This window comes from Colobus angolensis, unplaced genomic scaffold (genome assembly GCF_000951035.1).
Source record: "Colobus angolensis palliatus isolate OR3802 unplaced genomic scaffold, Cang.pa_1.0 Scaffold4, whole genome shotgun sequence".
NCBI lineage: Eukaryota > Metazoa > Chordata > Mammalia > Primates > Cercopithecidae > Colobus > Colobus angolensis.
The window spans coordinates 12,941,013-12,953,589 of record NW_012117376.1 but is presented as its reverse complement, the minus strand read 5'-3'; the positions used below and the strand labels follow the sequence as shown (position 1 = coordinate 12,953,589).

At 39.5% G+C, this 12,577-nt stretch overlaps 1 protein-coding gene across 5 annotated transcripts in view; it reads right to left on the bottom strand.

Annotated features, from left to right (window-relative positions):
* The window catches only part of EYA3 (EYA transcriptional coactivator and phosphatase 3), a 122,292-nt gene extending 110,265 nt beyond the window's left edge, over window positions 1-12,027 (bottom strand). For 3 of the 5 annotated variants that reach the window (XM_011955528.1, XM_011955529.1, XM_011955527.1), the window contains exon 1: window positions 11,855-11,968. The gene's annotated coding sequence lies outside the window, so the exon portion shown is untranslated. Of the gene's footprint in view, window positions 1-3,480; window positions 3,601-11,854 lie in introns of all 5 variants that reach the window. The other 2 variants (XM_011955526.1, XM_011955525.1) reach the window with 2 other exon arrangements.
* Window positions 12,028-12,577: the final 550 nt, after the last annotated feature.

The following is a 12,577-nucleotide window of genomic DNA, read 5'->3' as shown; positions in this document are numbered from 1 at the left end:
TCTTAGCCTCCTGAGTAGCTGGGATTACAGGCATGCACCACAAAGCATGGCTAATTTTGTATATTTTTAGTAGAGACAGGGTTCTCCATGTTGGTCAGGCTGGCCTCGAACTCCCGACCTCAGGTGATCCACCCGCCTCGGCCTCCCAAAGTGCTGGGATTACAGGTGCAAGCTACCGCACCCGGCCTGTTTTTATAATTTCTAATATTACTTCTTAACAAAAATCATCCTTTGAAGTTGTTTACAAAACAATCTTTTTTTTTTTTTTTTGAGACAGTCTCATTCTGTCACTCAGACTGGAGTACAGTAGCACAATCTTGGCTCACTGCAACCTCCGCCTCCTGGGTTCAAGCGATTCTCCTGCCTCAGCCTCCAAAGTAGCTGGGATTACAGTTATGCATGACCATACCCAGCTAATTTTTTTGTATTTTTAGTAGAGACGAGGTTTCACCAGGTTGGCCAGGCTGGTCTCGAACTCCTGACCTCAGGTGATCTGCCCACTTTGGCTTCCCAAAGTGCTGGGATTATAGGCATGGGCCACCGTGCTTCCCCTGCAAGCTCCTAATGAAACAGGCAGATGTGTTCCACAGGAAAAATTTCAAAACCATAGTAAAAGGTATTAAGGAGGAGGTTAACCTGAATTAGCTGTATCAATGTGAGCTTAATAACAGTACAACGATTCTACTATATTTCTTCCAACAGTCCTTGGATCTCTCTCCAGTTTTAGTAACTTATCAGAGAGCATAAAAATTTCTCTGTTTGTAGTGGGTGTTAACATGTGACATGAAAAAAAAACAAGAAATCAAAAAGAATGAGAATACGATAAAAGAAATTAAAAAAAAATTTGAAGATCTAGACTCAAAGACTCTAAAACTTTATCTTCATCCTTCTTTAATCTGTGCAGTTAACATTTCTGAGAATCACAACATGAATATTCCATAAATGTGCTGCTTCCAGTTATACAGACAAAGTTTGTACCCTATATCATCAATCCTCTAACATTCTATATATCTATATATCTCATCTATACACCAATCATATATTTCAGCTTGCCAGTGTTTGGATAACATTGACTATACACTATACTAACAGAACTAAGTCTTTTTAAATCTGTCTTTAGCTGTCAGAAGAACTGTAAAATCTAGGTTCAGTTTTTTTATTAATGTTTTATTTCTCTAATTGTATTTACTCCTTCAAAACTCCATCAGACAGGATAATATAAGTGTTTGTTAAAGAAAAATAAAATAAATAAATATCTTACACCTAAGATAAAAAGGAAAGAAATCTGGTCTTGAGTGAAAGTCAATTCACTAACTAGCTCCGCTTAGTTTTCCCAAATAGCAAACCATTAGAACTATTAAGATTACAGCCCAAATAACAAGTGGTTCCTAAGAGAGATTAAACAAGTTGGGCCTGCATAACCTGTAGCCTTGATAACCTTCAGCTTTAAATCCAACACACTACACAAGAACTTTCCCTACAGGTCCTCAAGACAAGATATTTTCAAGTTCCTGAGCAATATAACATTAAATGTCAATCATATCCTGTTACTCAGCAAATATACAGAACTCATCATAGCCACAAACACTCTCAGGAGATCCAACTGTGAGTTGATACTATTAATAGCAAACATTTATGGAATGCTTCTTATGGGTCAGGCACCGTTCTAAGTACTTTTAATATATTAACTAATTTTTTCCTCTTCCTCTTCCCCTTCCTCTTCCTCTCCCTCCCTCTCCCCCTCCTTCTCCTTCTCCTCCTCCTTCTTCTCTTTTAATTGAGACAGAATCTCGCTCTGTTACCCAGGCTGGAGCACAGTGGCATGATCTCAGCTCACTGCAACCTCCACCTCCAAGGTTTAAGCAATTTTCATGCCTCAGCCTCCTGAGTAGCTGGGATTACAGGCATATGCCACCATGCCCAGCTAATATATTAATTATTTTAATCTTTCAATAAGTCTATAAAATAAAAGCTATTTGTTATCACCATTTTACAGATGAGAAAACTAAGACACAGAGAGTAACTTGCCCAACGCTATACACATAGTAAGTCACCAACCTGGTATTCAAGCCCAAGCAGGCTAGCTTCAAAACCTGAGTTCTCAAACCACAGCTATATGTCTCATAATGGAACAATGCAGATAGGACTGGTGATATTTAAAAGCTGACCAAGCTTAAAATGTATGATATGCCACACTATAGTCACCAACAGCCAGAACTCTCAAGCCAAGTAATGAGAACATACGAGAAGACAGCAACTTTTCTTCTTTATCCTTTACCATTCTCATTTTTTTCCCCAGGCCTCCCAAGTATGAGTATGAGTTAACACAAGTGAAGTGCTTTAAATAGTGCCTGGCAAATAGTAAGTGCTCACTAAGTGTTAAGAGTGGGTAGCGGTATAAAAATAGTAGAGTATGTCTGCTGACCCTGTTTCACTCTAACAGCTAGGATAGGCAAGGAACTGTTGATATTTCTACGCCCTTTCCCCCTTTGTGATTACAGGAAATGAATTGGGACAATACATAAATGTAATCCACTGTCGCAAACCCTAATGACTCTTCAATCATGTTATTTCACCTGACCATGTACACATGAGCAAACTGCTTCATTCCTCAGTCCTCTGTTTTTGGTTTACAAAGACTGGACTGGGGCCAGAAGAGAGCAGAATAAAGCAGCTTTGTAACCTTTTGACTAGTTGCCAAGAACCGAAGCAAAGTTTGTGAAAACCAACTGAATGGACCCAAACTTTTGACTGTTAGATGGAAACTAGCAAAGGATTCTAATGATGGAAGCTCAGCATACAACCGAGCATTTTCAACCTCACGATTCCAGAATTAGTTTTTAAAATAATGTGCCTAGACACGGTGAAGAATAGATGACAGTAATGGTAATCAGGACAATAGGACCTCCCTCTCTCAGTGACTGTTCTGCAGCTATTTAGGTTAAAAGTTTTACAGAATCCAGGTACATTGCAGAGAAAAAAACTAGTAAACCTAAACATTTTCTTTTTTTTTTTTTTTGGTAGAGACAAGGTCTCGCTATGTTGCCCAAGCTAGTCTTGCACTCCTAGGCTTAAGTGATTGACATTTAATGTTATATTGCTCAGGAGCTTGAAAAGTGCGGGGATTACAGGCATGAGCCACCACACCTGGCCCCAAACCGAAACTTTTTCCATTACAAAAAGACAATATTAGGGGAAAAATCTAGCAGTCACTAAAATTTTGCAAACTGCAGGTACACTGCATTAACAGGTTACCATATCAACTTAGTGAATGGAAACTAGCAGTTTGTTTTAAATTAAAAACAATAAAACAAAAGAGGCCAGGCACAGTGGCTCACACCTATAGTTCCAGCACTTTGGGAGGCCGAGGCAGGAGGATCACTTGAGCCCAGGAGTTCAAGACCAGCCTGGGCAATATGGTGAAACCCCATCTATAAAAAACAAAACGAAAAAAAATTAGTGAGGCATGGTGGCACACACCTGTAGTCTCAGCTGCTCGGAAGGCTGAGGCGGGAGGATCACCTGACCCCAGGAGGTCGAGGCTGCAGTGAGCCGTGATAGTGTCACTACACTTCAGCCCAGGTGATACAGGGTGAGATCCTGTCTCAAAAAACAAGCAAACAAACCAAATAGAATAGAAAATATTAATATTACAATGCATCACCAGTAGTAAAAATATTGTTTCAAGAAACTTCTGTTTCGATTTCAAATATTAATATGTACACATATGTGTCTGAGTACTGGATAGCAGTGTAAAATGTATTTTATAGTGGGTCATGATCAGAAAAGTTTGAAAGCCACTTTACCAGAAACAAAAAACTGGCCAGTCAAAAACGGAAGAAAGTAACCACTTCACACTACATAGGAAACAACATTCAGAGTTTGATGGTTCTCTTGTTTGTTTGTTTTGAGACGGAGTTTTGCTCCTGTTGCCCAGGCTGGGGTGCAACGGCACGGTCCCAGCTCACTGCAACCTCTGCCTCCGGGGTTCAAGCAATTCTCCTGCCTCAGCCTCCCAAATAGCTGGGATTATAGGCGCCTGCCACCACGCCCAGCTAAATTTGTATTTTTTTTTAGTAGAGACGGGGTTTCACCATGTTGGCCAGGCTGGTCTTGAACTTCCATCTCAGGTGATCCTCCCGCCTCGGCCTCCCAAAGTGCTGGGATTACAGGCATGAGCCACCACGCCCAGCCGATGGTTCTCTAAACTGTAGTTTTATATAAGCAAGCCTCTGAAAGAGAACAAAAAAGATAAAGGAAACCACTGAGTTACTTCCAAAATTTTTTTTGCACAGAATGTGAGGTATCTACAGTAAATAAATACATACTAACAGAAAATACATAGAAATGAAAACAAAAATTTTCAGTTTATCTAGCTATTAAATGCCCCACTAAATATGAGAGATGGCCTATTCTCTTTGCAAAGCTCTGGTTCTCATTCTCAAGAACATTATTCATTAGTATTGCCTAATTACTGCTTCTTAACCTATAGCAGAGGAACACCTGGTGAAAAGGAAAAGCAGATTTCAAAAATTCTTCTTTAAATTATCACAGATGTTTCCTAAATTTGACGTTGTTAAATTTAAAAGACAAAAATTCAGTGATGTAATAAAACACTGATTTTTATAAGATATTTAGGCACTTTTTTTTTATCCTATAATCTTCTCTAAAGTCTGAAATATTCCCCCAAAATTCATACATGTATATACTGGATTATTCCTTTGGTAAAGAGAGTGAGATTATCATATTCATATCATCAATCTACTAGGAAAAATTAACATCGTTGTGCTAAATTAAATGTTCCTCTTATTTTGAAAAGGGGGAGGGGCACAACAGGTGAAGTTGACCTAAATCGTTTTCAATTACTATGGAAACTAAAGAAAAAATTCAACTCCACCTAAAAGCTAATCATTCTAATGTATTCCCGTAGTAACGGTGCTGATAGCAACTACCTACCAATTTTCCTAAATTCAGTAATTGCTACAATATTAAATTTCAGGTGAAAGAAAACTATTAAAATTTTTAAATACACTGATTATCAGACCCACATAATATAAAAGAGAATTGCTTTGAATCAAAAATTAAATGTTTAACTAAAACTAAAGAACATTCTAAATATCAACAAGTATTATCATCATAGCAAAAGCTTACTCTGTTCAGCTTCATAACAATACTTTTCCCACCAAGTGGAAAAAGGACAAAAGCTACTATAAAAAACAGTATACTTAATGTCTCAATTAATAAGAAGAGTTAACATGAGAATTAAAATTAGTATTCCTAATCAAATGTCACTTCTTGCCAGAAATATTTATACTTTTCCTGTAAACCAGATTCTACGATTCTCAACTGTTTTCAAAATATTCAGAAAAATAATATCATTATCTGAGTACAAGACTCCTGCATTAAGGTGCACCGCAACTTACAAAAAACAATCTCCTTCCCCCAGATATTTGATTAAGTTTCTTTTATTTGGGCTTAATAAAGGCACAAAAGAATCATCTTAATATGATTAATAATACTCCAAATGACTATTATTTGCATCTTCTCATTTAGAAAGTAATTTGTGAAAAGTTTCCCTCATCTTTTCTAAAGTAAAAATAAAATCACTAATGTAAATATACTACTTTAAGTATGATAGTCCTAAAGAGATTAATGTACTCTAAACATGATAGTCCTGAAGAGTTGAATGTACTTAATTTTACAGAAATTTCCAAATTTGGAAATGAGACCAGTGGTGAATCAGATGTTTCAGTTTTAGTCTTCTGTTTTATATTTCCAAGATGTTAAATTCATATGGGAATGGTAAGATTTAAGAATTTTAAGACTACTACATAAGTTTGTTTAATACTCTGAAGATAAAAGAAAAAAATTAACTTCGAGGGGCCATTTTATAAAAAATAGTGACTTATCTCCAAGTAACTCCAAAGTAATTCACTTCCATAAGATAATTTTTCTAACGGAGGAGGAATTTGATCCTGTATTGTCTTAATATATGGTTTTACCATCTGAGAAACATCAGTAGTAAAAGGTTTGCAATTTGCCTTAAGCCATCATTAGTAAAAAGGCCAAATAAAACCCTCCCTTAAGGTTCCTAACCAAAAGCAGTACTCTTTTGTGTTACAGATAAACTAGATTTTAAACCTCAACCTATAAAGAGAGAAATCACTAAAGTAGTAGACCCTTGTACAAAAAAGATTAACTCAGGAGCCAAAAAGACTAAGTTCAAATCCAGCTCTTTGATAACTAGTTGTGTTACTTTGGGCAAGTTACATAACTTCTGTACATCCGTTTCCTTATATATAAAATGGAGATATTAATAGTACCCTTGGCTGGGCACGGTGGCTCACACCTGTAATGTCAGCACTTTGGGAGGCTGAGGCGGGCGGATCACGAGGTCAGGAGTTTGAGACCAGCCTGACCAACATGGTGAAATCCCAGCTGTACTATAAATACAAAAATTAGCCAGGCATGGTGGTGCATGCCTGTAATCCCAGCTACTCAGGAGGCTGAGGCAGGAGAATCACTTGAACTTGGGAGGCGGAGGATGCAGTGACCCGAGATTGTGCCACTGCACTCTAGCTTGGGCAACAGGACAAGGGCAAGACTCAAAAAAAAAAAAAAAAGAATAGTACCCTTATTTCATAGGGTTGTAAAGATTAAAGAGTTAATACATGTAAACTACTTAGAATAGTTCCTGGTACATAGTAAGTGCTATGTAAAGTTCACTTTTACTTTTACCATTTTACCACTACAGATTTTCATGTTTCAGTTATCAAAAAGTTCTCCAAGTGAAAATTATTTGATTGTATCTATAATGAAAGAACATGATTTTATGTTAATTATTTAATTCTAATTATGTTAAGTCTTACGTTTAATTCAGAAATGTACAAATAAGATCAAATTCAGAATTTAAGTGTAAATATCAGCCGGATACAATATTACCTAGTCACATAAATAGCCTAAATATGTACTACTGTAACTGTACACAGCAGGTGCCTAAACAATATTTGCTGAAATAAATGTATTACAAAGAGTATTGCTAATTATTTTCTAGGGAAGAAAATGAAAACCATCTAACTGCTACAAACATTAACCAAGCTAATAAGTTAAAGTGCATCCAACACAATCTATAGTAAGATCTTCATGATATGAAGCACTGACTGCCTTGGGCTGATCTGTTAACTTATTTACAGTAAGTTGGTACTATTTAAACTACACATTCCTTTTCTGATTCAAAATACTATTGCATACTTAAATGGGAAAACAGCAAAGACAAATTTTATGAAGCCCATATTTCAAATGGCTGTTTTTAAATATACTATAAATAACAGAGAAAATGCCTAAATTACTTCTACATTTAATAATTAACTACCCTGGGACTTAGGTTGATGGAACTAAATAAAAATATCAAGGATGGTATGTTCCATTATTTGCTATGTTCTCTGACAGTAAAAGATACCAGTACCAACAGGGTAGTTTAGAGCTTAAGCCATACACTTTGTAAAAGAATATGCACTTGTATTTTGAAGTCAATTACAAAACAGAAAGTTCACCTATTTTCCACTTTACTATCAATATAACAATTCAACCTTTTGGTATAAACTAATTAGATGAATATATGGGAAGAACTGCCTATTCTTTATATATATATGTATATGTGTGTGTATATATATATATATATATATTTTTTTTTTTTTTTTTTTTGAGACCAGTCTCCCTCTGTTGCCCAGGGTGGAGTGCAGTAGCACGATCTCGGCTCACTGCAACCTCTGCCTCCCTGGTTCAAGCAATTCTCGTGCCTCAGCCTCCCAAGCAGCTGGGACTACAGGCGCACGCTGCCACATCCAGCTAATTTTTTGTATTTTAGTAGAGATGGGGTTTCACCATGTTGCCCAGGCTGTTCCCAAACTCCTGAACTCAGGCAATCCGCCCGCCTCGGCCTCCCAAAGTGCTGACTATTACTAATATTTTTAAATACACATTCCTATTTTGAACTATTCTTCCTCCATTTAAATCATACATGAGCTAAAGTATCCTGTTGTTACATGCAGAACAGAAATATCTTTTGAACAAGCTGCTACCTAAAAAGAAGTTCCATGAGCCTTTTATTTATAATCAAAACAAAATAAATGAAGTCATGAAAAAGCTTAGGCAGAGCACAGAAACCACAATGCTACAAGGTACAAGTGACAAGGACTTGTTGGAGGTATATTTTGTTTCTTAAATTTTCAAAACTACATCAGCCGCCTGTGGGTGGTGGCTCACACCTTAATTCCAGCACTTTGAGAGGCCAAGGCAGGCGGATTGCTTGAGTCCAGGAGTTTGAGATCAGCCTGGGAAACATGGTGAAACCTTGCCTCTCCAAAAAAATTTAAAAATTAGCCAGGCGTGGTGGCATAAGTCTGTAGTCCCAGCTATTCTGGAGGCTGTGGGAGGATGGCTTCAGCCCAGGAGGTCGAGGCTGCAGTGAGCCAAGATCGTGCCACTGCACTATAGCCTGGCCAACAGAGCAAGGTTTTTTTTTTTTTTGAGACAAAAAAACAAACAAACAAAAAACTACATCTCCTTAAACATAGGGTTCAAGGACCAAAAAACAAACAAAAAAATGTAAGACAAAGTACACTAGCAAATAAAATGACAAAAAAGAACAAAAAATAATCAAACCAGACCAAAATAAGAAAACTTGGAGGCCGAGATGGGCGGATCACGAGGTCAGGAGATCGAGACCATCCTGGCTAACAAGGTGAAACCCCATCTCTACTAAAAAATACAAAAAAGCCGGGCGAGGTGCGGGCGCCTGTAGTCCCAGCTACTCGGGAGGCTGAGGCAGGAGAATGGCGTGAACCCGGGAGGCGGAGCTTGCAGTGAGCTGAGATCCCGCCACTGCACTCCAGCCTGGGCGACAGAGCGAGACTCCGTCTCAAAAAAAAAAAAAAAAAAAAAAGAAAACTTGGTAAGCATAAAGCTAATTACAGAAACATATTTTAAATTGAGCCCTTAGGGCTACAAACTAAAGTAGAAATTTTTATAGAAAATCAACAGTAATTTTTTTTCCTGAGCTTTAAAAACAAACACACATTAAGTTGTCTCTGGGTTTGTTTGTTTGTTTGTTTGGTTTGATTTCATTTGGCAGCTAGGTGGAGGGGCAGGCTTGAAGATCAGCAGCATGAACACAACTGCTTCGATGACAATACAAGACGCTCATTTAATTAATGGCTTCAATGCAGAATATACAGGTCAAAGTCATTTTAGAAGAACAAAAGAGACTCCTAAAACTTTTCAGCTTCTACTTCTGCACAAAACAGTTTCTTTCTCTAGTCCCTCTTTGAAGGCAAAATGACTTCGGCTTTGGCTTTTAAAATCCGAGTCATAGATTTCTTATCCTAATAGTCTCATTCATATATGACACACATATACTGAAATGACCCACTAAATACCATATTGTGCTTTCCAGCCTATGGCTTTAATGGAATTAACACCCGCTACTCTGAGAGCACGTACGGGACTTAAAAAAAAATGACCTTGGAAAAATGATAACTGTTTAAGTTGTAATTTATTTATTTATTTTTTAGGAGACGGGGTCTCACTCTGTTGCCCTGTGGAGTGCAGTGTCGTGATCACAGCTCACTGTAACCTCAAAATCTTGGGCTCAAGCGATCCTCCAACCTCAACCTCCTGAGTAGTTGGGACTACAGGCACACACCACTACACCAGGCTAATTTTGTCTATGTTGCCCAGGCTGGTCTTGAACTCCTGGCCAATCCTCCCACCTTTGCCTTCCAAAGTGCTGGGGATTATAGGTGTGAGCCACCATGCCAGACTTAAACCCTAATTTCTTTATGCTTTGTAAATAAAAGTGCCACTTCTTACTAGTGACAATGGTATATAATCTTTAAAAGTAGAGTTTATTATTTTCTATTGTTTTGAAGACAGAGTGATTTCCCATCATTTTTGGGGTTTAACGTTCTTATATTAATCTGCATTAATAAAGCTGCCATTCTCATGGCTTAAATGAAGCCCATAAACCTGAAGGTAAGGAAGCAGCTGAAGTAAGTCACACACATTGGGGTTAGTTTTGAAGGATGGAAAATAGTAAGGCCAGGTTGGACAGAAGCTAGAGCTAGGTAGTGGGGAGGAGGTACAGGTAAGAAACTTTCAAAGAGGCTTCGCTTAGCAGTTAGGTAAATCCTGAAGGCCAATTAGAAGGGTCCTTCTCTGTGGCTTCTAGGACTAACATGGCCAAACTCCAAAGTCCTTTGCTAAAAACAGCCGAAGAGAGCCCAATTTTGGAATAAGCCATGGTCTATACACTCTCATGTGTATATGGATCATATAATGAAGGACATTTTTCTATAGCTAATTAGCCAAAAGATAAGCAGGTGCTCAGAGCTGTATTTAAGTTCATACTGAAGTACTACATTTTAAAGCACAATTTATAGATTACAGAAACTGATCACACAAAAACCTCTGCAATCAAGTGCACCATAAACATCAGGAAAAAATGAAGATTATCCAAGACTATACTTTAGATCAAGAAATTTGGGAAAGGGGGCACTAACCATTATTAAATGCAATTCTTTCATGTTATAAATGACTTTAAACCTCTAGGGAAATTTAAGAAAGGTGCCCTAAATCTCAAAATGAGAAAATGACAGTTTTACGACAAAGGTGGAAATGGTAAGGAAAAAAAACCTACAAAAGTTAGAAGAATATTCTAAGCAATGTTCTTCTGAGTAATGTAATTCTAAGTAATGTCTGGCTAATGAAGGAAGAGGAAGACAAGTAGAAAACTTAATAGGGTAAAAATGAAAAAACGCATATGTGCATACTAAGTTTAAAGAAGATTACTTTGAAATTACTATAGTGAACTCTTCAGCAGAACACTTTTCGGTAACAACACAATAAAGTCATGTATCTGGGGCTAATGATCTCACAAACCCTGTCCTCTATCATCACAAGTGTCCTCTAAGAAACGTCCACGCCAAAAACAGAGCTGAACGTCCCAAAACATTCGCATTTTTGTCTCAGCTGTGCGCATCCATTCTCATGGGAACACAAAACTGACAGAACGTCCTCATGACTTGTCAATTCACAAGATCGCGCCAGCCCAATCGCCAGCAGTACCGTGTGCCTGCCACCTGTTAGCTGCTCTTGAGAGAGCCCCAAAACTGAGGTAAAGCGAAGAACTAGGAACGCCTTTGTTGAACCCTAACTATGGACGCTACCAGAGTTCAGTCTAACCCAGCGCCTTAGGGCAAAACTTCCCCCAGGCTGGGGAAGTCTTCCCATTTCGGGGCTTTGTCAAAGCCCTTCTCTAGCTAAGGACTGGCAGGAGAGCCTAGGAGAAGCACTGTCACCTACTGGTCCCAGGAGGAATGATCAAAGGTGAAGAAAGTTGGGGGACAAGGACCTAGGACCCTAGAGAGAGGCTCAGTTTCTCAGTGGTGAAGAGTGAGCACAATTAGAAGGTGGGCCTTCTCGCCGGGTGAAAGAACGCTGAGATCCCAGATCAGGGGTAGGGGAAAAGAGGTGCTAAAAGAAGGGAGGAGGAGAAAAAAGGAGAGGCAGTGGCTGAGAGAAGCTCTGAGGTGTAAGGCAAGAAACCGAGGTTGGAAAAGGGCTGACGAGGCTGAGGAAAAACAGCAAGGCGAGAGATGCACAGAAACGCGAGAAGGCTAAGCTGAGGTGAATAAGGCGAGGCCAGCGTGAAGGAAAGAGCTGAGGTGAGTGAAGCACTGCAGGGACAAGGGACAGGCGAATAGACTCCCACACACAAGGACCGAGGCAGAACGCTAGACCTTTCAGGCCGTGCTCAACCCGCCGCGCTCAAACCCTGTCGGCAGCGGAGACTCACCCAAAGGCTGTAAAAGTCCCACAGCAGGACATGGAGACCAGTCCAGACCCACAGTAGAACCAAGCGAGCGGAGGAAACCGCGGCGTTAGTGTGACCCGGATGCGCATCCCTAGGAACCGGAAGTAAGCGGCCAGAGTCCCCTCACGATCCACACCTCGTTCCACTAGAAGCCTCTGGGCGCATGTGTTGAGTCTGACCGGGCGGGGAAGCGCCTAGGCTCCGCCCATTCCGCCGGCACGGCTAGCCCCGCTCATGGCCACGCCCCTCTCGATGCCACTAAGACGGCAGCTTCTGCGTGAGCCCCAGGTAGTCCCGATGGTGCTACAGCCTTCACTTTTAAGGAGGTCTTTAAAAATGCGCGTAATCCCTACCTCGGTAAAAAGAACGTGAGAAGTGCTAGGTGCATTTGGTAGATTTAGAAAAACTATGGGAAGGAGAATGAGTGGGAAGTTTTGGAAGACATTTGGGAGGCTAGCCCAAGGTGATCTTTTTTCTTTGTTCTTTTTCTTTTTTCTTTTTTTTTTTTTTTTGAGATGGAGTTTCGCTCTTGTTGCCCAGGCTGGAGTGCAATGGCGCGATCTTGGCTCACTGCAACCTCCACCTCCCTGGTTCAAGCGATCCTCCTGCCTCAGCCTTTCAAGTAGCTGGGATTACAGGCATGTGCCACCACGCCCGGCTAATTTTGTAGTTTTAGTAGAGACGGGGTTTCTCCATGTTGGTCAG